General features: G+C 35.9%; 1 long non-coding RNA gene across 1 annotated transcript in view; it reads right to left on the minus strand.

Moving 5' to 3' along the window:
* The window catches only part of LOC118766420, a 23486-nt gene extending 18453 nt beyond the window's left edge, over positions 1-5033 (minus strand). The window contains exons 1-2 of the long non-coding RNA XR_005002351.1: positions 5001-5033; positions 692-699 (exon numbers count right to left, since the gene is read on the minus strand). This is a non-coding gene — a long non-coding RNA (uncharacterized LOC118766420). The remainder of the gene's footprint in view (positions 1-691; positions 700-5000) is intronic.
* Positions 5034-25000: the final 19967 nt, after the last annotated feature.

Here is a 25000-nt window from a genome sequence, read left to right on the forward strand (position 1 = left end):
GAAGGATTAGTCAGTTTCCTTCGGGATCCATTTCTCTGAGTCCATATCTTGCCGAGGTCATCTTTATTTTTAATCCTTTCAGAGTTGATAAATAAGCACCGTTTCATCGAAGTTTTGCTGCTACTTTTAAAGGTTTGAGCGAGACAGCTTGCGATATTTATTCTGACATTTCCTGTACGCTCAAGTTAAATTTTCCCGTTGCAACATTCTGGACAATCTACTGGTCACAACGAGGCGAGTAAAGACAAACCTAGAAAACAATGCCAGCACCGTACATACATACATACATACATACATACATACATACATACATACATACATACATACATACATACATACCTACATACATACATACACACACATACATACACACATACATACATACATACATATCATATCTGCATATATACAAGAGAGATTCTGTCCGTTTGTTTGTCCAACAAAATGAAGCTAAATGCTTCAAGGGAAGCTATTATGCTTTTTCTGTATACATATATACATATATAAAATCGTCGAAATTCTGTCTCTTTCTTTCTCCGGCAAAATGAGAGTACTTGGTTCAGAGGAAGCTTTTATGCTATTGCCTAATTTGTCTCAGCTAAAATTATGCAATGGTACACCACTAATTGTGCACAAACTTATAAGGAACTGCATTGAGGCAAATATTCTCATTGTTTGTGGTAAAGGTCACACCGTCTTCTTCCTCGCATTTAATGTCCTATTCCAATTTAAGCCATTACGGTTTCCGATCCCACTTTCTGTTGCCATGAGCATTAATAAAACTCCAGGCTAAACACTAAAAGTTTCTGGATTGCAACTTGAAGAACATACCTATTTAAATGAAGTGTATTTACTGTATTTATTGCCATTATGTATTCATAGATATAATAATACACACAGCTCACTTATTATTGTCATATAAGAAACAAATAGAATTTCATGTATGAACTTGATCTTTTTTCTACTTCAATTATTATATGAGATAGAGACTTTCAAGAGATCAATCAGCTGAACTATTTGTAGTGCAGCTCTTAAAACTCGGTGAAGGGTGAGTTTCAATTGATAAAGAACAGCCACTTATACTCAATGCAATATGTAATTCAACTGATTCCGTCGATGATTTGGTGGGTGGATGAAATATTTCCCAATCTTCTTTATAATAACAACAATACAAATTGGATCTGTGAGCGAGCTATCCTGGCTCCAAAAAATACATAACATTATGTACATAACATTAATAATATGTTATTAATAAACTTCCAGAAGTATTCACTTATAACTCAATTGACAGGGTTGTTGATGATCAGGACATTAACTACCCCATTGAAGTTTTGAACTCACAAGAACCACCAGTACAGCTCCTCGTTGTCTTCAGCTGAAAGAATGGACTGCTATTATGCTATTACATAATTTGTCTCAACTAAATTATGCTGTGCTACAAGATTAATTGTGCACAAACTTATGAGGAACTGCGTTGGGGGTAAATTTTCTCACTGGTTGTGGTAAATGTAAGACCGTCTTCAGTCCTCGCATACCAGTTATACCATCTAATGTCCCATTCCAATTTAAGCAGTTATAGTTTCCTATCCCACTTTGTTTTGCCATGAGTGTTAATAAAACTCAGTGCCAAACACTAAAAGTTGATGGATTGCAACTTGAAGAACCATGCTTTTCACATGGCCAACTTTATGTAGGAGCATCATGTGTGGAAACAAAAGTAAATCTTTTAGCTTATGCACTCCGAAATAACACTACAAAAAGAAAAAAATTACATTGTTTATAAAGAAATATTCATTCTTATAAACAAATATTCACTCTTAATACTTCAATAACTTAACTTACCATTACTATCATTACATTCAAGAATAAGTAAATTACCTATTTAAATGAAGAGTATTATATAATTGCCATTACTCTATTGATAAATAAAATAACACATACAGGAGGAGTAAACTATATATATAATAATACTTTGAATGTGGCTCCCGAGAAACAGTAAAAGTAATTACCCGATCAACGACGGGTATTACTGCTAGTATACATACATACATACATACATACATACATACATACATACATACATACATATATATATATTATATATATATATTGGTAAAAACGGTAAGATAACAAAAGAAAGAAAGAGACCTCAATATTATGTAAATAGAGGAAATTTATCTGTAAAATAATATGTGACAATTATTCAATAGCCAAGATAAAACTCTGAGTTTCGGATGCCGAAGTGGAAATCCACAACACCATCTCTTCGGTTTTCCACTTCGGCATCCGAAACTCAGAGTTTTATCTTGGCTATTGAATAATTGTCACATATTATTTTACAGATATATATATATATATATATATATATATATATATATATATATATATATATATAAGAAAGTTGGTTTGTGAAAGCACGTGGTTGAATATATAGAAAATAGTAAAAAGTGAAAAAAAACAACATTTGAGTCAATATGTCTGAAGAATATTAAAATTTTTTTCTTACAATGACATAGTTTAGAAGAAAGAAACCGGTCTTTCTTCTAAACTATGTCATTGTAAGAAAAAAAATTTTAATATTCTTCAGACATATTGACTCAAATATATATTTTTTAACCTTTAAGCCTTCTGTAGTTTTTTTCACTTTTTACTATGTTCTCTCTCTCTCTCTCCTCTCTCTCTCTATATATATATATATATATATTATATATATATAATATATATATATATATATATATATATTTACATATTTGTATGTATGTACATACATACATACATACATACATACATACATACATACATACATACTTACACGTCAAATGATAAGAATGCAAAGAAACAATTCTTTAACACATCTTTAATGATTCGTTACAATTGTTTCTCTACCAACTCTATTTTCAACGCCAGTATTTTATAAACTTTCGAGAGATGGCGAACTAATTGCCTTTTGGCATATATCGAAGTACACACATAAAGATTCAAATATTGGCGAGTAAATATTATATTAAAAAACTTTTTTGAATAGAAAAAATGTGTATAGCTCTTCTAGATATTATCTCTTCGCCCCCACATAATGAATTAAATCATGTTCTTTCGAGAATTTATATAATTCTTATGACGTCAACAACATACAATTCTCAATGGTAAATAAACTGTCTAAAATGGACAAAGACATTCGAAGGGTTTCTTCGGTACAATGGAAGAACGTCTGTCATATCTACAGGAGACATGTATTGATGTCCTATAAGCAGTCTTCGACACTTTCTATCCAAAAGGAATTTCAGTCCAATATTTTAATGCTATTATTTATAAAACTATATGTGTTCTTAGAAATATTCCATTAAAGAATATATATGTAGCACTAGAAAGAATCGATTAAGGAAAATATCTCGTGGCTTTAGAGGCACATTGGCACACATATCTAATATGTGTGTAAGTGTATGGGTCAGTAGTGTTAAGTAGCTTGCTTACCAACCACATGGTTCCGGGTTCAGTCCCACTACGTGGCACTTTGGGCAAGTATCTTCTACTATATCCTCGGGCCGATCAAAGCCTTGTGAGTGGATTTGGTACACGGAAACTGAAAGAAGCCCGTCGTATATATGTATATATATATATATATATATATATGTATGTATGTATGTATGTATGTATGTATGTATGTATGTATGTATGTATGTATGTATGTGTTTGTGTGTGTGTGTATGTGTGTATGTTTGTGTGTGTGTGTTTGTCCCTCCAACAGCGCTTGACAACCGATGGTTGTGTTTTTACGTCCCAGTAACTTAACGGTTCGGCAAAATAGATCGATAGAATAAGTACTAAGCTTCCAAAGAATAAGTCCTGGGGTCGATTTGCTCGACTAAAGGCGGTGCTCCAACATGTCCGCAGTCAAATGACTGAAAAAAGTAAAAGAGTAAAAGAGTATGTGTATATAAATGCATACATATATATAAATATAATAAATAAATACGCCCTTTTAAAGCCTAGCCAGGCTCATGGGCCCGGTTTCCCGGTTTCAGTGGCGTATATGTTCCCCAGCTGGATGGGACGTCAGTCCATCGCGGCGTTAGTCATTTTTGCCAGCTGAGTGGACTGGAGCAACGTGAAATGAAGTGTTTTGCTCAAGAACACAACGAGTCGCCCGGTCCAGGGAAACCACAATCTTACGATCATGATGCCGACACCCTAACCACTAAGCCACGCGCCTCCACTGCATACATATATACATGCATACAAAAGTTTCATCATAAAAATCTACCTATCTATCTATCTATCTATCTATCTATCTATCTATCTATCTATCTATCTATCTATCTATCTATCTATCTATCTATCTATCTATCTATCTATCTATCTATCTATCTATCTATCTATCTATCTATCTATCTAACTGTATGTATAAACTTCAGATAATATTTGGTCTGATGATGTAAGGTAACAGATACAAAATTTTGTGCTCAGTTTGACTCGAACTACTACTAAACTCCAACTTGAACTACAAATAAAAGTGCAGAGATGTTAATATATTTACACATTGATATAACTTGAGAAACGAATATTGTAGAAGTTGAAATCATAAGAAGTCAATTAACTTTTCCTCTGATGATGGAATAAATTATCACTAAAATGCTGGTTGCGCACTGCTTTCAGGGAATTACACCAACAGCACATCTATTTGTGATAGGGCTGTAAGAGTATGACTACTTGCATATTTTCTTCCTTCTCATGCGACTTTGGATTCTACCTATGACGAGCTGCCATAACCTATTATCTATTATCAGTAATACGGACTTACTTTATAACTGTTCCGGACGAATATATCACTATTATTATGAACAATCTTCAACCGATCTTTTATTGATCTCCTGTGGTCTAAACCCTTTTGATATTCATTTGTATGAATATCAATATATAGACATATAAACGTCTTAATCCTACCCGATGCCAGTTGTTTGCAGTATATACCTTTAATGTATTACACACACACACACACACACACACACACACACACACACACACACACACACACATACACACACACACACACACACCACACACACACACACACACACACACACAATACACATATATCTATACACATAAATAAGCATACCAATGTATTGTATGCGTGTGTGTATGTGTGATGTAGACGTGACTGTATGATAAAAAGTTTATTTTCCAACTACTTGGTTTCGGATTCCGTCCCACTGCGTGGCACCTTGGGCAAGTTTTTTCTACTATAGCTTCGAGCTAATCAAAGCCTTGCGAACTGATAGGGTAGACAGAAAGTGAAAGAAGCCAGTCGTAAATATAATTACATATATTGGGTCATTTCATTAATTAAGCGATTTTTTAATACTTCTTTCATTTTTCAAAATTAAGATAAACAAAGTTCCTTTTTAATCTAAAATATACTCCCCTTCATTTTTTACAAAGCTCTTCCATCTATCTGGTAGACTTGTAAGGCCCCTCATCCAAAATTCACTTGTCTGTGACGAAAAATACTCCTCCACTACTGTTCTGACCTCGTCTACAGAATTCGTATTTCTTCCGTCCAAATGATTTTGAAGACTGAGGAGTAATCAGATGGGGCAATGTCCGGCAGAATATGGTGGGTGGGGCATCATTTCCTATTCAAACTGCTCCAGCCTTTGGAATGTCATCCTCACTGTATGTGGCTGAGCATTATCCCGATGGAAGAACACTTTTCGTCATATTTTGGCACAAGGCAAGCAATTTCGTGGGAAGAAGTAAGTCGATTACATAGACCCAAGTGTTCCATTGGTACTTATTTTATCGATCCTGAAAAAAACGAAAGGCAAAGTCGACCTTGGTAGAATCTGAACTCAGAACGTAAAGACGGACGAAATGTCGCTAAATATTTCGCCCGGCGTGCTACTGATTTCGTGTGTTTGCAGTTTTTGGCTTCGTATATATTGGATATTCTTTTCTACTCTAGACATAGGGCCCGAAATTTTGGGGAGGGGGGCAGTAGATTAGATCGACCCCAGTATGCAACTGGTACTTAATTTATCGACTCCGAAAGGATGAAAAGTAAAGTCGACCTCGGCGGAAGGAATTTGAACTCAGTACGTAACGGCAGACGAAATACCTATTTCTTTACTACCCACAAGGAGCTAAACACAGAGGGGACAAACAAGAACAGACAAACGGATTAAGTCGATTACATCGATTCTAGTGCGTAACGGGTACTTAATTTATCGACCCCGAAAGGATGAAAGGCAAAGTCGATCTCGGCGGAATTTGAACTCAGAACGTAGCGGCAGACGAAATACCTATTTTTTTACTACCCACAAGGGGCTAAACACAGAGAGGGCAAACAAGGACAGACAAACGGTTTAAGTCGATTATATCGATCCCAGTGCGTAACTGGTACTTAATTTATCGACCCCGAAAGGATGACAGGCAAAGTCGACCTAAGCGGAATCTGAACTCAGAACGTAACGGCAGACGAAATGCGGCTACGCATTTCGCTCGGCGTGCTAACGTTTCTGCCAGCTCGCTGCCTTTATTAAGCGATGAAAGGCAAAGTCGACCTCGCTGAAATTTGAACTCAGAACGTGAAGACACAAGAAATACAGCTTAGCATTTCGCCTGCCGTGCTAACGTTTCTGCCAGCTCGCCGTATATATTAAATATTATCGATCGACCAATCCCGGCTCGTATTTCTGTTCAGTGCTCCCCTCCCACTTTCCTTTTCTCCACCCTCACGCTTCCTTCAAGGAACTACTTTTTAAAGCAGTTGCAAAGGCATGAGCACATACGTATGTATACTTGCATACATATGCATAAGGATTGAACCCCCAACACACACATTCAAACATGCCCGCAGACGCAAACGCGTGCATACGTGCGCACACACAAACACAGACGCAAACACATACACATACATACACACACACACGCGCACACGCAGAAAAACACGTACATAAATCTCACGTATAGAATCACACAGTCGAACGCAGAAACACAACCATATACACATGATATACAGCAACGCACAAGCGGTCCACTCACATACAACATTAGTAATTCGAATTTTTTTAAGAAGTATTTTCACTCAAATAAACACTTAGTCAGCCATTTAATAGTTTAACTATTCTTTCGCCCCATAAAATGAATTCTTACTCGTCGCTCTTAGTGATAAATTATCCTCATGAATTATTCTCAAGAACAATCCAAAGAAAATAAGAGAGTAAAAATAATAAAAATAAATAAATATAGAATTACGTAGAATGCGTCTTTACTTTTTTGAAATTTGTTACAATAGGTTAAGTAGTTGCTTCCGTAACTAACTGACAGGTTTTTCTAAGGGCTGTGCGGCGGTTGGGTGTTACTTGTGAGAAAGAAAGCTGGATGGTGAGATGGTGAGGTGATGAGGTGATCTCAATATTTTGTTTCACGAGTTAGCTTTTTTTTTATATTATTAGTTTGTATTGTGAAGAGTTGTTAAGTAGAAAGCAACTTTCTGAGAATGTCTTAGGAAGATCTCGTATATGTTTTTATTAAAAAAAAAAAAGCAAAGCAAAGCCAAACAAAACAAAAAAACAAACAAGCACAATTTAGAATTGGAGAGATAGAGAATGAGAGAATGAGATTGAGTGTGAGTAGGTATGTATAATGTATATGCGTGTGTGTGTGTGTGTGTGTGTGTGTGTGTAGGAGAGAAAGAAGAGACGCTTAAGAGGCAATTGGATATTAAAAAGAGGGTGCAAAAAGCAACAAGTTCAACAGAAGGTGGAGATGTGCATTTATCAAGTTTATAAATCACTTATCAACCAACGAAGAGATGCAATCAACAGCACCGTGAAATAGTGACACGTTTTAAGTTTTGCAACGGTCTTGATATCGCTTAAATGTTTTAGCTAAATTGCTCCACTGGTAATTCAATTAAACATTAAAAGCCAAACAGTATATGTAGCAGAAATAATAAAATAAAACTAATCAATAAGCCCCAGCATGGCCACAATCTAATGACTGAAACAAGTAAAAAATAGAAAAAAAATATAGTAATAGTATTTCATCATTACATGTTTCAAATACCGTGTGAGTTTGTTAAACAAGGGTTTTAAGCTAATCAAGTAGATGAATGCAGTATGCTAATGAATTATGCGCATGATGTAATTATCGTGTCATTTACCGAAGGACTGTACATGTTTGTTATTAGCAGTTAATTACTAAATAATTATTTCTAACGCATTTAAATAATTTGCCGTATAAGTCATTTTGCTTTCGAGTGTTTCTGAAATCATTCACACCTAAAATTTTTAATGTAGTGTTTTAAAATAATTAAATTTAATTTATCAAAAACAAGCCAATATTTTAAGTCTTTGTAAAGTAATTCCCGTATGTCATTGTTCTCGAACTTTTGAGATTATTGTTTTTTTACCCTCTTGTTTCCATAAAACAAACTTCAGCAAAACCTCTCATTGTCCTGTGATATCTCTTGTAAAAATGATATAGATAGAGCCGATACGCAGCCGCTCGACTTGCAAGTAATAGCACCTAGATGATCCTCATCTCGCTTTCTATCATGTTAAAAAGAAAGACACGTTGGATAATGATCATAGTTCTGCAGGATTAGAGCCGATTTGGAGTTAATTATTACAATAGCTTCATTAAAAAACAATTCAGTGATAAGAACTGTAACGATATCGGCAACATTATCAACAACTGGCAAGAAATAGCAGCCCAAACTCATCCATATCACACCATACCGTGTTAAAAAAAACGGCAACTCAATGGATAATCTAGACTGGGGGGAAAACAGGATGGTGTTGGCTGTAATATCTTCGATCATAGATTTGCACAGCTAGCTCTTATTCTTGCAGATAGCAGATAATATATTAAAGCCATTGCAAGCAGCTAAAATGTTGTCAGCAGATGGATAGATGTCTGTCGGAAATATTTCTAATTAAGTTTTGACGTGCAATTTTGTCTCTGAATCTATATTACTGCGTAGCTATAAGTTCCTAAGAAAAATTGAAATGGGAATTGGAAAAGGATAGTTTACGTCGATAGCCATTACAGATGCGTACATTTCGAGGTGGTACATTCAATGATCGATTCAACAAAAACACTTTATTCAGGCAGTTAAACGTTATATTTAAAAGTGGCGACATTGCTTCTAAAGGCGATCATTAAGGAATGATGAAGGTTGTGATATAGTGTTGATTGCGATGGTTGTGATTGTGGAGATGATGAAGGTGGCGCCGATGGTGATGATTAGCTCCATTTTCATTCCGTTCTGCAGTTAAATCTTCCAAGTAACACACATCTCTAACTTACTATACTGGCCATCTATCGATCTAGCGACAGAAGGATTGATGTTTGACTCCTTTACCGATATTACTTCAGAGTGGATGAGGAGTAGCTGTATGGGAACGCAACATTTTTATAAAGTTAAAGAATGGATTAAGTAAATATTGAATAATCAGAAATCAATTTTAAGTTAATATACGCCGAAGACATTGTCATTAATTCTTTGGTAACCCAACTTAACAGTATCTTGATTGCGGCCATGCTGGAGCACCGCCTTTAGTCGAGCAACTCGACCCCGGGACTTATTCTTTGTAAGCCCAGTACTTATTGTATCGGTCTCTTTTGCCGAACCGCTAAGTAACGGGGACATAAACACACCAGCATCGGTTGTCAAGCAATGCTAGGGGACAAACACAGACACACAAACGTACACGCACATATATATATATATACATATATACGACGGGCTTCTTTCAGTTTCCGTCTACCAGATCCACTCACAAGGCTTTGGTCGGCCCGAGGCTATAGTAGAAGACACTTGCCCAAGGTGCCACGCAGTGGGACTGAACTCGGAACCATGTGGTTGGTAGGCAAGCTACTTACCACACAGCCATTCCTGCGCCTACCACACAGCCACTCCTGCGCCTGTATATGAAGTTTCTATGAGAAATACTTCTGTTTGTTGTTTGGTAGACGTCGTTGACAATGTGAGTGAAAATAGAAAATGAAGAAGAAAACAACTGTTAGCAAGTAACTAATATCAGAGTTTTGTAATATTCGGTAACTTTATATAAGTAATTCCTGTAATTTCTGCTTTAGTTGCACTTACATTTCATCTGACAAAACAAATATATGTCACTGTTCAAGAATGACATAAAAGATTAAATGTTGTCAGCTGTACTGTTGTATCACAAAAGAACAAGTAGATAAAATACTTGTAGATAAAATACAAGGTGACGGGCTGGCAGAAACGTTAGTACGCCGGGCGAAATGCTTTGTGGTATTTCGTCTGCCGCTGCGTTCTGAGTTCAAATTCCGCCCAGGTCGACTTTGCCTTTCAGCCTTTCGGGGTCGATAAATTAAGTACCAGTACGCACTGGGGTCGATGTAATCGACTTAATCCGTTTGTTTGTCCTTGTTTGTCCCCTCTGTGTTTAGCTCCTTGTGGATAGTAAAGAAATAGATATTTCGTCTGCCGCTACATTCTGAGCTCAAATTCCGCCGAGGTCGACTTTGCCTTTCATCCTTTCGAGGTCGATAAATTAAATACCAGTTACGCACTGGGGGTCGATGTAATCGACTTAATCTCTTTGTCTGTCCTTGTTTGTCTCCTCTATGTTGCTGGTGAATTTGCTTCCAGAAATGAGAATAGTAAAAAAACATCGGTAGTTTGATGATAAATTGAGGTGAATAATAAAGTTTTATAATTACGATCCTTAAAGGTGGAAAGCTGACAGAATCGTTAGAGTGACAAACGTAATCCCTAACAATATTATGTCTGACTCATTATATTCTTGGTTCTGAGTTAAAAGCCCACCACGGTGGATAAAATAAGTGCCAACTGAGCACTGGGTAAATGTAATTGATAATCAACTTCCCCTAACATGTACCAAAATTTGAAACCATAATTACGACTCTCATAATGGTCATCGTTTATTATTTATCGTATATACGTTTTGGATTTTATTCAATGCTTTCAAAGAATTCCAGTTGCAAAAAAAAAAAGCTCCATTTTACGGTAAGAGAGAAATCATATAGTTTTCGTGGTTATGATAACGGTTGATTAATCTTTTAATATAGATTTTTGAGATTAGCACAAGGCCTCAAATTATTTTGCAGAAGGTGTGTGGTCTATTATATCAATCCATTACATTTTTGGTTCTTTATTTCATCGACCGAACCACCCCAAAATACCAAAGTTGATCTCTGCCGGATTTGAACTTAGAACAAAATTCCCTTGTTAAATATCACAAAGCATTTTCTCTAACGCTTTAATGACTTTGCCTCATCACTATTTTATATACCTTTTAATATTGTACATTATTATTTACATTATTTACATTCGAATGATGGGATAAGTCGATTACATCGACCCCAGTGATCCTCTGGTATTTATTTACCACACAGCCTCGCCGTCGGAGTACGAACCTGTAACTTATTGATCAGTACAATTGCCCGGCCGTCTTCGATTCCTCTCTATCATTATCCGCTTTCGTTCATGAATATTCTACCAAGATATATATTGTTTGTAAATACGCATCCATTACAATAATTTTCTTATTTCTTCAAATATATTAAAAAAAATATTATAAATGGAATGTAATTATAAGACATTAACCCGATATAAGAAATGAAAATAAAAATATCCTAAAAATTGGAATAAAAGAAGGCTTAATAAAATTTAAACAAAGGAAGACATTTTCAATGAATAGAATTGATAAATATTTTATTGCGCGATATTGACTTCATGCTTGAAAATTCTGTCTTTGTTTTATAGAAAAACAAAAACAAAAAAAAGCAACAAAATTTTCAGTGTTGAATTGATCACATTATATTTCTTATTCTCCAATGACATGTTATTCTCAACCCGTATTTTCTCTCTCGCGCGTACAACTATTTTCCACATGAGAAATATACTGTTGGAACACATTTTTGCTGAGAACAAATACTCATATCTTCGCCTAAAGACAACTCAATGAAAAATTGAAAACTATTCCATATAATTCTATGTTATTTTTACTTTTAGACTCGGCTTCCATATTGTCATTATTTTTATGTGTGTTTATTCAATTCAGTTAATTTAATTCTTAAATGCAATTTTAAAAACAAGAGGAAAAGGGAAGAAATGAACGAACGATCAACAAGATTACAAATGTAGCATTTATAATTGTTCATTAGTGATGTAAAGAAAAAATAACGATTATGGTTATATTTTTAAGCTGCTACTCTGAAATTTTTACGAATTAAATATTCACGAGCTGTCATTTTAGTAACCCAATAGAAAGTGGTTTAATTATTTTTGTCGTTTGCTTAAATTTTGATGTCTGTCATGGTATAAATAGTATATAGTCCTTTGTAATAACCCCCAAGTGTTTCTGCACAACATAACATTGGAAGTTCTCTTGATGTAGGAGAGGAAATCACAACAGACGCTCATATCTGTCTGTCTGTCTGTCTATCTATCTATCTATCTATCTATCTATATCTATCTATCTATCTATCTATCTATCTATCTATCTATCTGTGTATGTATGTATGTATATAGGCGCAGGAGTGGCTGTGTGGTAAGTAGCTTGTTTACCAACCACATGGTTCCGGGTTCAGTCCCACTGCGTGGCACCTTGGGCAAGTGTCTTCTACTATAGCATCGGGCCGACCAAAGCCTTATGAGTGGATTTGGTAGACGGAAACTGAAAGAAGCCCGTCGTATATATGTATATGTATATATATATATGTGTGTGTGTTTGTTTGTGTGTCTGTGTTTGTCTCTCCTACATCGCTTGACGACTGATGTTGGTGTGTTTATGTCCCCGTCACTTAGCGGTTCGGCAAAAAGAGACCGATAGAATAAGTACTGGGCTTACAAAGAATAAGTCCCGGGGTCGAGTTGTTCGATTAAAGGCGGTGCTCCAGCATGGCCGCAGTCAAATGAATGAAACAAGTAAAAGAGTAAAAGAGTATATGTGTGTGTGTGTATTAAGTCTATAAAATTGTGCATAAAGTATATAAATTACACATCTAAAATGCATTAATCAATCATCGTATTCCAAGTTCCTTCACTTTTCAATGAATAACAGATGAGCGACTATCTTTTGATACAGAAATGACATAGGCTATGCTTTCAGGTTTTTTTGGATAAGGTTTTCAGGAATAACCCAATAAGTTTACCATTAATTCTGTGAAATATTCAGGGGTTCCGCTAGTTACTATATATTTTTTATTCTTTTATTTTATCAGCCATTTGAGGTTTTAATCGAACAAATCGCCCCCAGCATTTATTCTTTGTAATTCTAGTACTTATTCTATCGGTCTCTTTTGCCGAACCGCTAGCTTACGAGGACGTAAACACATCAACATCGGTTGTTAAGTGATTGTGGGAGGGGAAGGACAAACACAAATGCAAAGACACAGATACATAAATACATACATACATACATACATACATACATACATATATATCCGACGGGCTTCTTTCAGTTTTCGTCTACCAAATCTACTCACAAGGCTTTAGTCGGCTCGAGGCTACAGTAGAAGACACTTGCTCAAGATGCCACGCAGTGGGACTGAGCCCGGATCTATGTGGTTGGGAAACAAACTTCTTACCACAAACACACACGCACACACACACACACACCACACACACACACACAGATATTGTTATTAAAATTCTGACTGGTGGTTGTTTAAACTATATCGAGCATATTTAGTACGGTAAAGAATCGCAGGAACATCTAAGAAAAATGTGCATGGTTACAATTCAATAACGCAAAATTCAAGTGTTAGAAATAAAATTCAAGGAGAGTAAAAAACCCTTATATATGTCTAATGATATTTATTTTGTCTCAGTAACGATCTGGCCAAAGCATAAAGCAAAGCTATAATAACTATCCTGGTTTACCTGTAATTTCATTAGTGTCACTTTCACTAGTTGTGTAAACAGAAAATTCGTGAATTAGAGAAGTACCTGCAAATCATCAAACCTAGCTATGAAATTATCGGACAGTATTTGTAATTTAGTTTTGTATTTTTCCAGTTTGTGGCCTTTTATTTCAATATACAAAAAATGGAATTCATTCTTTTTCCTGAAATTGGGAAAAAAAAAAGTTTCTTGACAGTTATTATATTGTCAAAGATGAAAATTTTCCAAGGAAGATTAGAAACATGTTTAACCTTAGTCTGGAGAGAGCCAAGCTGGAATTTCCAGCTGACGAACGTATCCTTGTTTATTGTGTGTGTGTGTGTGTGTATTTTTGTGCTTGTGTTTCTTTGTTTGTATGCGTATTGGTGTAATCTTGCGTATTTATGTGAGTATGTGTGTGTGTATGTGTAAGTTTGCGTATTTATCTGAGCGTGTGTTTGAGTCGTAAAACATATCAGCTCAGATTAAAAGAACAAAAATCTGTGTAAACACGACAAGACTGAGATTGACGGTCATTTATGAAAACAAAATACGCCTAGTCATCTAGATTAAACCTTCAAGGTAGATATTTGGTTTTGTGATCTGAAAGTAATGATGTAGTATGCTTATAACAACAACAACGACAATAACAAACATAATAAAATAGGTTTCTTGAAAACTGGCCAGGTCTCACAGAAGATTGTGTTGTAATAAAGAAATAATAGCTATATAAGTGTGTATGAAGAAATAAAAACAAATTGTTGAGATCTGTAAAAAAAAAAAAAAAAGAACAATAAATCTTAGGAAGGCGAGAAAAGATATGGAACGTGGTGAAGAAAAAGTGAAAATATGAAATTTTCTTCAGAAACACCACATACAGAAGCATTCAGATTTGGGGTTAGTAAAGGAAGGGGAATTTAAAGAAAGCCACAGGAGGCACTATAATGGCAGCCCAAGAACAGGCTATAAGAACACGGACAATCATAAAGGCATACAGATAAGGAGGACGTATCGCCGCTATGCCGATTATAGTCTTTACTCCTTCTCTCTCTTTTACTCTTTTACTTGTTTCAGTCATTTGACTGCAGCCATGCTGGAGCACCGCCTTTAGTCGAGCAAATCGACTCCAGCACTTATTCTTTGTAAGCCCAGTACTTATTTTATCGGTCTCTCTTGCCGAACCGCTAAGTTACAGGGACGTAAACATACCAGCATCGGTTGTCAAGCGATGTAGGGGAGACAAACACAGACACACAAACAAACACACACACACACACACACACCACACACACACACACACACACACACACACACACACACACACACACACACACACATATATATATATATATATATACATATACATATATACGACGGGCTTCTTTCAATTTCCGTCTACCAAATCCACTCACAAGGCTTTGGTCGGCCCTAGGCTATAGAAGAAAACACTTGCTCAAGGTGCCACGCAGTGGGACTGAACCCGGAATCATGTAGTTGGTAAGCAAGCTACTTACCACACACCCACTCCTACGCCTAGTATGGGTAAGGAGATGAGACAATAGCCCCCTAAGTATAAGAATTAAAAAAAAAACGGTTGTAGAAACAACACAAATACTGGAGAGACGACAAAATTGTATGAGTTATGTACAGACATTTGTGTAAAACGTACAATAAAGAACTTCCAGTTCTTTAGGGCACAAAGTCTTCAAGGGGTTTTCACTCCAACATGTGTAACAATTAGACCTTTTGTTCTGTAGCATCAGTTTAATGCTATTTGTTTCGGCACCCTCAACCAAGTAGTTATAGCAACGTGAAATGAAGCATTTTGTTCAAGAACACAAGGAACCAGCCAGTTGAGTAATTGAAAGCAACGATCTTGTGATCGTAAATGTAGCCCCTTAACCACTAGGTCATGTACCCTCTCATGTATGTATGTATGTATGTATGTATGTATGTATGTATGTATGTATGTATGTATGTATGTATGTATATATATATATATATATATATATACATATATATTCTCGCCGACAACTATGATTGTCACACGCTGACGAGAGGTCAATACCTCGAAACTCGAGTCCGTGTGTATCATAAGTTGAAGACGGGAAGGATGACTTCCCTTTGCAAATACTGACAGGACACAGAAAGTGTGTCTATGGCCAGCTGGAGGAGTGTGTCCTCCTGGGGCTAAAAACTACAGTAGCATCCACCCTTAGGGGTAGCCATATTGAGATGGCAAATATACGTCACTATATATATATATATATATATATATCATGGACTCTCCCGTCATTAGACGACGTATGAAGGTTCGGCAAGAATTTGCCGAACACCCTCAAGGATGATTTGTTTATATTGGTAAAATGTTTGTGTACATATAAGCTCACTCCCTACATCAAATCGATATTACCTGTACAGGTACACCATGTGCCACATGTCAGACGACGAAATGATCGCATAGCAACGTGCTTTGCTCAAGAACACAACGCAACGCCCCATCTGGGAATCGAACCCATGATCTCGTAATCGTAAGTGCAATACCCTCACCACTAAGCCACACACATATTATTTAATTCTTATGTAAGTGCTTTACGAGATATGGAAGGTATTTCAAGGGTTTCCCCCCAAAAATAAAAGGTTTAGTGAATGTTATTTTAGTACATGGAAATGCAACAAAGGCTGTTGCCAATAGAACAAAACAATAAAAAAATTGCTAAAATCTATACCAAAAAAAACATCAAAACAAATTTTGCTGACGCAATAAAGTAAAGAATTCAGGACAGTGAAAGAGTTAAGAAGAAAGTAATTGATATTAATTCCTTTCCTGTGGTGTTGCAGTTTTGTGGTTTTGGACAGAAAATTAGCGAGACAAGAGAGAAAGAAAGAAATTTAATAACTGTATTTAAAATGCTGTACATAAGAACGGACATTGACAAACTCTTATTTACTGCGAACAGGAAAAGTTTGAAGAAGAATTTGATATTAGAAAAATGAAATAAAATATCCACAGTAGACTTACATAATTATATGATAGAAACTAATGATAGTTAGATTTAAAGTCGAAAATAAAATAAATGCAAAAAACACTTAGAAATTGTTTTCCTTTTTGAAGAAGGTTGAAAAACGTAAGAATAAGGCTAAGGTAAAAGATGGACAACGAGGAAAAAAGATGAGCTTCTTGATGCTAGCTCTCCTTACTAGATATAGCAGTTAGACTTTCATATCACATATTTTCTTAAAAGAAGGACACGTTGGATAGTGTGACCCTAGTTAGACTATGACTAAAAGAAAACACAGAATGATTACGTATGATATGTCTATGGTCATAGATCTGCTCACTCAAGACCGATTTTTGGTTAAGCAACAACATCAACAAGTATAAGTTTATTGCTAAGTATCGGCTCTAGATACAAATATATTATTCTAGTTGGTACCCTAATATTTTATCAGATACAAAATAGTCAATAGTGATTAGCTCTCGGTACTGGTCCTGAACCTTAGTTTTAAAGGCTAAAACTGAAAACCTCCTGACATCAGTTGAATTTCAATGACTGAATTCCAAGTTCAGTATGAATATATATCAGATAAAATAATTTTTGATTAAAAACTATGTGAAGGTCAAAGAAAATTAAGTAATTTATAGCCAGAGTGGACTAAACAGCTGAAACATTTTTGAGTTTATACGGGATAGTTCGAAGATTGTTTACTAATACATCAAGCTCTTCTTGCAAAAAGGAAACAAAAAAAATCCTCAGATTTACGACGGGGTGCTGAAAACTTCCTGGCTTTAAGGATATCATGAAAGGCCTCGCTGGAAGCCTAATCTTTCAAGTTCTTTTACAGAGTTTAGAAAAACTGAAGGACCACTGCAATAAGTGTATGCATCTGAGAGTATATGTGTATGCAATAAGTGTATGCTGAATAAAATCATAATTAAGTGATTCTCCTGTGTTTTCTTTTACCTGAAACCAGGAACTTTTCAGCACCCACCTCACATGGTCATGAACGACCAAAGGATTGCACCTAGGAAGTTGCTCTCCAAGGCACAAGTCCAGGCAAATTGTTTATGGAAGATCAGCAGTTGCCCATACATACCAACCTCCCCTCTCCGCAACACTTTAGTTTAGAGGCTCAACATTCCGAGTTCTTTTACAGGGCTTACGAAGACTGAAGAACCTCTTCAGTAAGGGGTATGAATGTGGTTAGGGGAATATGTTGAAAAAAATCATAATTAACTGATCCTCCTGTATTTTCTTTTACCCATAGCCAAGAACTTTTCAGTATCCTCTCGTAGTCCGACAGTAAGGTACACCGAGAAAATTTTGCTTTGGCTGCAAGCAAACTCATTCCCGATCTTTTACATTTTCCGACGAAGTTAAAGAGTTCGAAATGTCAATTCTTCACTCCTCGCAGCAACTGAACTCTTCAAACTGCTATCAAACTCTCCATTATGCATCTAGGACTACATTATGCAATATGCCCTTCTTTTTAAAGACGGTGGTATGTGATTTGGAAACTCTTTCTTAGCAGTTCAAACGACCACATGGACTTTGCTCCGTTAACTTTTGCCATAGGGCATTTAGCTTCGTCTCTCGATATTTTGTGTTCAAAACCCAAATGCTGTTGATTTTTGTTTTTATTTCTTTTGAAAGAAATGTACCATGTACGCAGAGCGATCGGATATTGCGTATCTCAGATTAAATTAACCTCTATTCTCTTAACAAGAGAGCAAGGTTTTGGCTTAAAATACGTTTAAAATACGTGCTACTTCTAGCACGTTGAACGACCTCATAAGGTAGAATTTCTTTCATTGTGTCAGCAGGATGTGACTCTTTGTTTATGAGTCATTAGAGACGTTCAATAGAAAGAGCATTAAAACAAATCTGAAAAGAAGTAATTAAGTACGGTTTATTTCACGTGAACAAAATCACTCATTTGTATTATAACGAGGTAATCAATGGAATATTCCGCTACCCCCCCCCCCCCACGCACACACGCACACACGCACACACACACACACACACACACCACACACACACACACACACACACACACACACACACACACACACGCGCGCATGCACACATACACACAATGCATGCTCAATAGTTAATTTATCAATCTAGAAATTTTGCAAGATGAACTGAACCACCGTGGGATAAAAGCGAAACTAAAAACTGATTTCAACATTGTAGTTTGGCAGTATTAAAGTAAAATTCAAATTAATATTCTTTTATTCAATTATATATTTCTCACATTTGACTGCAGCCATACAGTGGTTTAGTAGATCATATTAACACTAGTACTAATCTTAAAGTCTAGAACTTATTTCAGCAATGCAGTGTTGTCTATCCAAGGCTTTTTAAACCCAGTATTTACACGCTATTATTTATAGCGTTATCTACTTCGAGTTTCACCGTTCCAAAACAGAGTATTTTTTATTTCTTATGAGGTTTTAAGTTCTTATGACGTAAACAATATGTATAAATATATATATATATATTTTATTTTATAGAAGGAGCTTCTACAGGACTAGAACTGTTTCATTCAGATGAAATCTTCAGGAAGCTGGGTGTCAAAATAAGCTCTGGTATTTATACATTTAGGGAGATTTAATGGGGTGGTGGTGGGGGACGTTTTTTGGGTAGGTTGGTATACCCGGGACCTACATATATATATATATATATATATATATATATATATATATATAAATTTATAAATATGTACACACACACACATACACACACATACGCACATATCAATTTATCCTTCTCTCTGCTCTCTCTCACACTCTCACTCACTTACTCTCTCTCTCTCTCTCTCTCTCTATATATATATATATATATATATATGTGTGTGTGTGTGTTATATTCCTCACGATGGTACCAACATTTCAAATTCTATGATTCTGGTTAGGAGCACTAACCTTCATGATACTAAGATCAGTAAAGATCAAGCAAATAAATAAAACCAAAAACAAATTTATAATTCCATCAACTGAGACCTATGCAGGCATGAGATACTGGAAGAGTCCATTTGATGTATAGGCCTCATAAGCTGTACAATAATATTTTTTTATTTATTTATGCGCCCTTTTCAAGCCTAGCCAGGCTCATGGGCCCGGTTTCCTGGTTTCTGTGGCGTATGAGTTCACCCCAGCTGGACGGGACGCCAGTCCATCGCAGCGTTACTCAAGGAACAAGAAGAAAGAGTGAGAAAAAGTTGGGACGAAAGAGTACAACAAGGGTCGCCACCACCCCCAGCCGGAGCATCGTGGAGCTTTAGGTGTTTTCGCTCAATAAACACATACAACAACCGGCCTGGGAATCGAAACCGTGATCCTCTGACCGCGAGTCCGCTGCCCTAAACACTGTGCCATTGCGCCTCCACGTACAATAATTACTGATGTAAAGTTTATCTTGCGTTTATTTATATTTTATGTCTTGACTTGATTTGAGCCCTCAACTCCTTGTCGGAGCTGTATGTGTGCCGTCATGACATATAGCGTATCTTGGGTATTGTTTTTAGATCTGGTGAAGCTCGTGCCTTTCCAGGACAGAGCAAAGGCAATTTCTTCCAGAAACAGACAGAAAGAGTGAAAGAATGAGAAGTTTCGATTCCAGTGCAGGAGAGGCACTTTATATGAATAAAGTAGCTCTCCTGCACTAGAATCGAGAAGAAGAAAAGCAAAGTTGATCTCGATGGTATTTCAATGTAAGGTTGCAAAGAGTCAGAATGATTACTACATAGCAATCAATTCGGCGCTCTAATGTCTCTTCCGATTGGCCGCCTACTTATAACATGAGAAAGGCTGAATCTAACTTCTGAAAGACGATGGGAAATAATCCACTCATGTATATCTTATTCAGAAAATAAATATTTTTATGTTAGCCAAATAAAAAAAAATAATCGTAATAATATTGACATGTCTTCTTATAATATATTAAGCGAAAATGCAAGTTAAATTATTGCTTAATTAAAAAAGTGAGAGATTTAAATATAATCTTGATATTCAAATAATATCTATTCAAATATCTCTAAAGCATATTTATTTAACTGATGGAAAATGGAGGGACTAAAACAAATCAGAAAATGGTATTTAACGAAATATTTTGAATTAAATTATTATTGAATTAAATAATGAGGAAATTAGACACAGTTGTGATGAAGATTTTCCCCGAAAAAAATTATCTTACCGATAAAAATGGCGGAATAATAACAAATGTGAATTTCATCATATTAAAAGAATGGAATATAAAAGTGAGGTACACTGCCGATTATCCTGCTCATAAGCAATGAAGCTGAATGAGTTAATAATATATCTTGTGTAATATAAGGCGACGAGCTGACAGTATCATTAGAATTGCTGTAATCTCTTGCATGATTTCAGAGGTATCACTAAACAAACCAATATCGTCTGCTGAATCCAGATCCGTCAGTTTACTTAGTAGACTCTGCTGTGTCCCCAGCTGATCGTATCGTATGCAATTGAAACATGGAGGCGGAGGGTCAAGATATGCAATATAATGAATGTTTTTCATCGATTGTGCCTTAGAAATATCCTGAAAAGATCCCCTGGAGTGACCACATCACGAACGATGAAATAATAAAAGATCTGGCCTAAGGAAACTGCAAGACACTATCTCAGCTAGATGAAAGAAGTTGCTTGGCCGTGTTTTACGCTTACTGCTGGAGAGACCAGCAATGACAGTCGTCGAATGAACAGTTGAAGGAGGAAGGAGAGAGGACACACATACATGTGTGTATGTGTGTGTTGAGTCCCTTGCAACAGAGATAACATAGACGACATGACTATGTAAAATTAATGCCGCATGGATTTACCACTACATAATTTAAAATCGCATTGAATAAACAAGCATACTTTAAACTTCGATAAGGTGTAGGAGGCGTAGGAGTGGCTGTATGGTAATTAGCTCGCTTACCAACCACATGGTTCCGGGTTCAGTCCCACTGCGTGGCACCTTGGGCAAGTGTCTTCTCCCAGAGCCTTGGGCCGACCAAAGCCTTGTGAGTGGATTTGGTAGACGAAAACTTAAAGAAGCCCGTCGTATATATGTATATGCATACACACATACATACATACATACATACATACATACATAATACATACATAATACATACATAATACATACATACATACATACATACATACATACATGCATACATACATATATATATATGTATGTTTGTGTGTTTGTATTTGTCCCTTCAACATCGCTTGACAACCGATGCTGGTGTGTTTACGTCCCCGTAACTTAACGATTCGGCTAAAGAGACCGACAGAATAAGTACCAGGCTCACAAAGAAAAGTCCTGGGGTCGATTTGCTCGACTAAAGGCGGTGCTCCAGCATGGCCACAGTCAAATGACTGAAACAAGTAAAAGAGTAAGGTGAACGGCAGCAAAAACAGGTCGGTAAAATATGATTTTTCTTCTACTGTACAACCTCTTTCCGCTAGAACATGCACTAAAATGTGTTCAGCAAAACTTTCTTAATGCGAAAACATTTTTATTTGAAAAAATTTCTTTTTGGGATAAGTAAACTTTTCTGTAATGTGTTTTTTTTTTCCCACCTTCTTTTGTGTGTAAATCTCACCTTATGAAAACGTACACTAATATTTTTTTTACAGCAAAACTCTTATATGAAAACGTTTATGTGAAAACATTTTTTGGCAGTTTTACTTTCATATATAGATGTTTAATAAAAGTATTTTCCTCCTCTGTCAAAAAAATAAAAATTGATTTATTTAATTAAATAAATACATATATATGTATAAAATTGTGTCACACTTTCAACACTTACTTCTTATTTTTTCTCTGTGTATATGCGTATGTGTGCATGAGTACGTCTGTGTGTATGTATTTCTATGTGTATAAGTATTTGTATGTATGTGTGAGCGTGTTGATTATTGATTAATTTTAAAAGAGGGAAAAGGTTTTGATAATTATTTAAGTAACAATCGGGTGCAATGCCTGTTTATAAATTAAGAAAAATTTTCACCTTGTATTTACAGGAATTTACAGGAATTTCGATTTTATAATTGTTCTTTGGTAAATGACATTTCTACAGTACCCTGGCAGTAAGACTGCACAATTTTTCCATTTACCAAATATGGCTTTATTTTAGCTATGATATTGCATTCCAAATTCTAATGGATGTAGTGGTACTTCAGCTGTCAAAAATACTTAGGCAGAGATGCGGTATATCTTCAAGCTAGATTTCTAATGAATATTCTGGAAGTAACAAGTATATTAAAATTGATTTACAAGTAGTCCAAAGTCAGAGTTAACGGAATAATTGTTAGGGATACTATTGTTACAATTTTCATGTACATAATGTTGTCATAATTTAGCAACATTAAGAGAAACCCCGTTCAATACGAAGTTAGGTGTGAAGTGCGAAGTGTATTGAACAGCCAGGAGGTGGAGGCGTTCTCCTGGAGTTAAAATAACAGTATCGTATGTTCTTAAAGGACACTCACATTTAAGCGGCGATAAACATTACTTCTAAGTATAAATACTTCTTTCATCTCTAATAGATATTTTCTTAACGAACTGGTTTGTTAGTTGCAAAACCAATGACTGTGTGACACTGGTTTTTCTATATATTGCGAGTTGGGTTAGATTACAGCTATGCCTAACAGACGGGTATCCATCACTGAAGATGATCTAATAGGATCGAAATCACGTGATGTAATGGACTCCAAGCTACGATAGTAGTGTGTTCTTTCCTCGCTTGAAATATATATCGAGTGCGAAGTGCACTGATTAGTCAGCTGGAGAAAGCATCATTCTGGGGTTAAAATAGCAGTATTGTGTGTTCTTAAAGGACACCAACGTTTAAGTGGCGATAAACCACTTGATATTTACGAGTGATTCCCAACCAAATCTTATCAATAGAGGTAAAGATTTCTTAGCTATGCAAAAGTTGATATCAAATAATGTTCCTAGATCTCTTTCTGTTCATATTCACTTTTCATTTGTCATTATACTAAATATCCTAAGGCGGCGAGCTGAGAGAATCGTTAAGCGAGCCGGGAATAATGCTTAACAGCATTTCGTCCGTTTTCGCATTCTGAATTCAAATACTGCTGAAGTATTCATGAACACTGGAGTCGATGTAATCGACTTATTCTCTCTCCCGAAATTGCTGGCCTTGTGTCAAAATTTGAAATAAGTATATTAGGTATTCAAACACATGCACACACATAGAATATATGTATATATATACGTATATATATATATGTGTGTGTGTGTTTGTATGTGTGTATGTGCATATAAATATGTATAACATATGTATGTATGTATATATATATATATATAATATATATATATATATATATAATATATATATATCTATATATATATATATATATATATATATATATATAATATATATATATATAGATAGATACTCTTTTGCTTGTTTCAATCATTTGACTGTGGCCATGCTGGAGCACCGCCTTTAATCGAGCAAATCGACCCCAAGACTTATTCTTTGTAAGCCTAGTACTTATTCTATCGGTCTCTTTTGCCGAACCGCTAAGTTACGGGGACGTAAACAAACCACCATCGGTTGTCAAACACAGACACACAAACATATACACACAGATACACATATACATATATATGCACATATATACACATATACGACAGGCTTCTTTCAGTTTCCGTCTACCAAATCCACTCACAAGGCTTTGGTCAGCCCGAGGCTATAGCAGAAGACACTTGCCTAAGGTGCCACGCAGTGGGACTGAACCCGGAACCATGTGGTTGGCAAGCAAGCTACTTACTACACAGCCACTCCTGCGCCTATATATATATATATATATATATATATATATATATGTATTTTTATACGCACACACATTCCTGTGCATGTGTGCGTGCGCAGCTATGTATGTATATTCCGCGTGTGTGAAAGTGTATTTCATGAGTACAGCACATCGCACAACCCAATCCCATATACTCACAAATATGCACGCACATATAGAGCCACGCGCAGCCACACACCGCACATACACCACACACACCATCATCCTATCCCCTCAACATAGACATATATAACAGGAAA

Source organism: Octopus sinensis, linkage group LG15 (genome assembly GCF_006345805.1).
Source record: "Octopus sinensis linkage group LG15, ASM634580v1, whole genome shotgun sequence".
NCBI classification, from domain to species: Eukaryota; Metazoa; Mollusca; class Cephalopoda; order Octopoda; family Octopodidae; genus Octopus; species Octopus sinensis.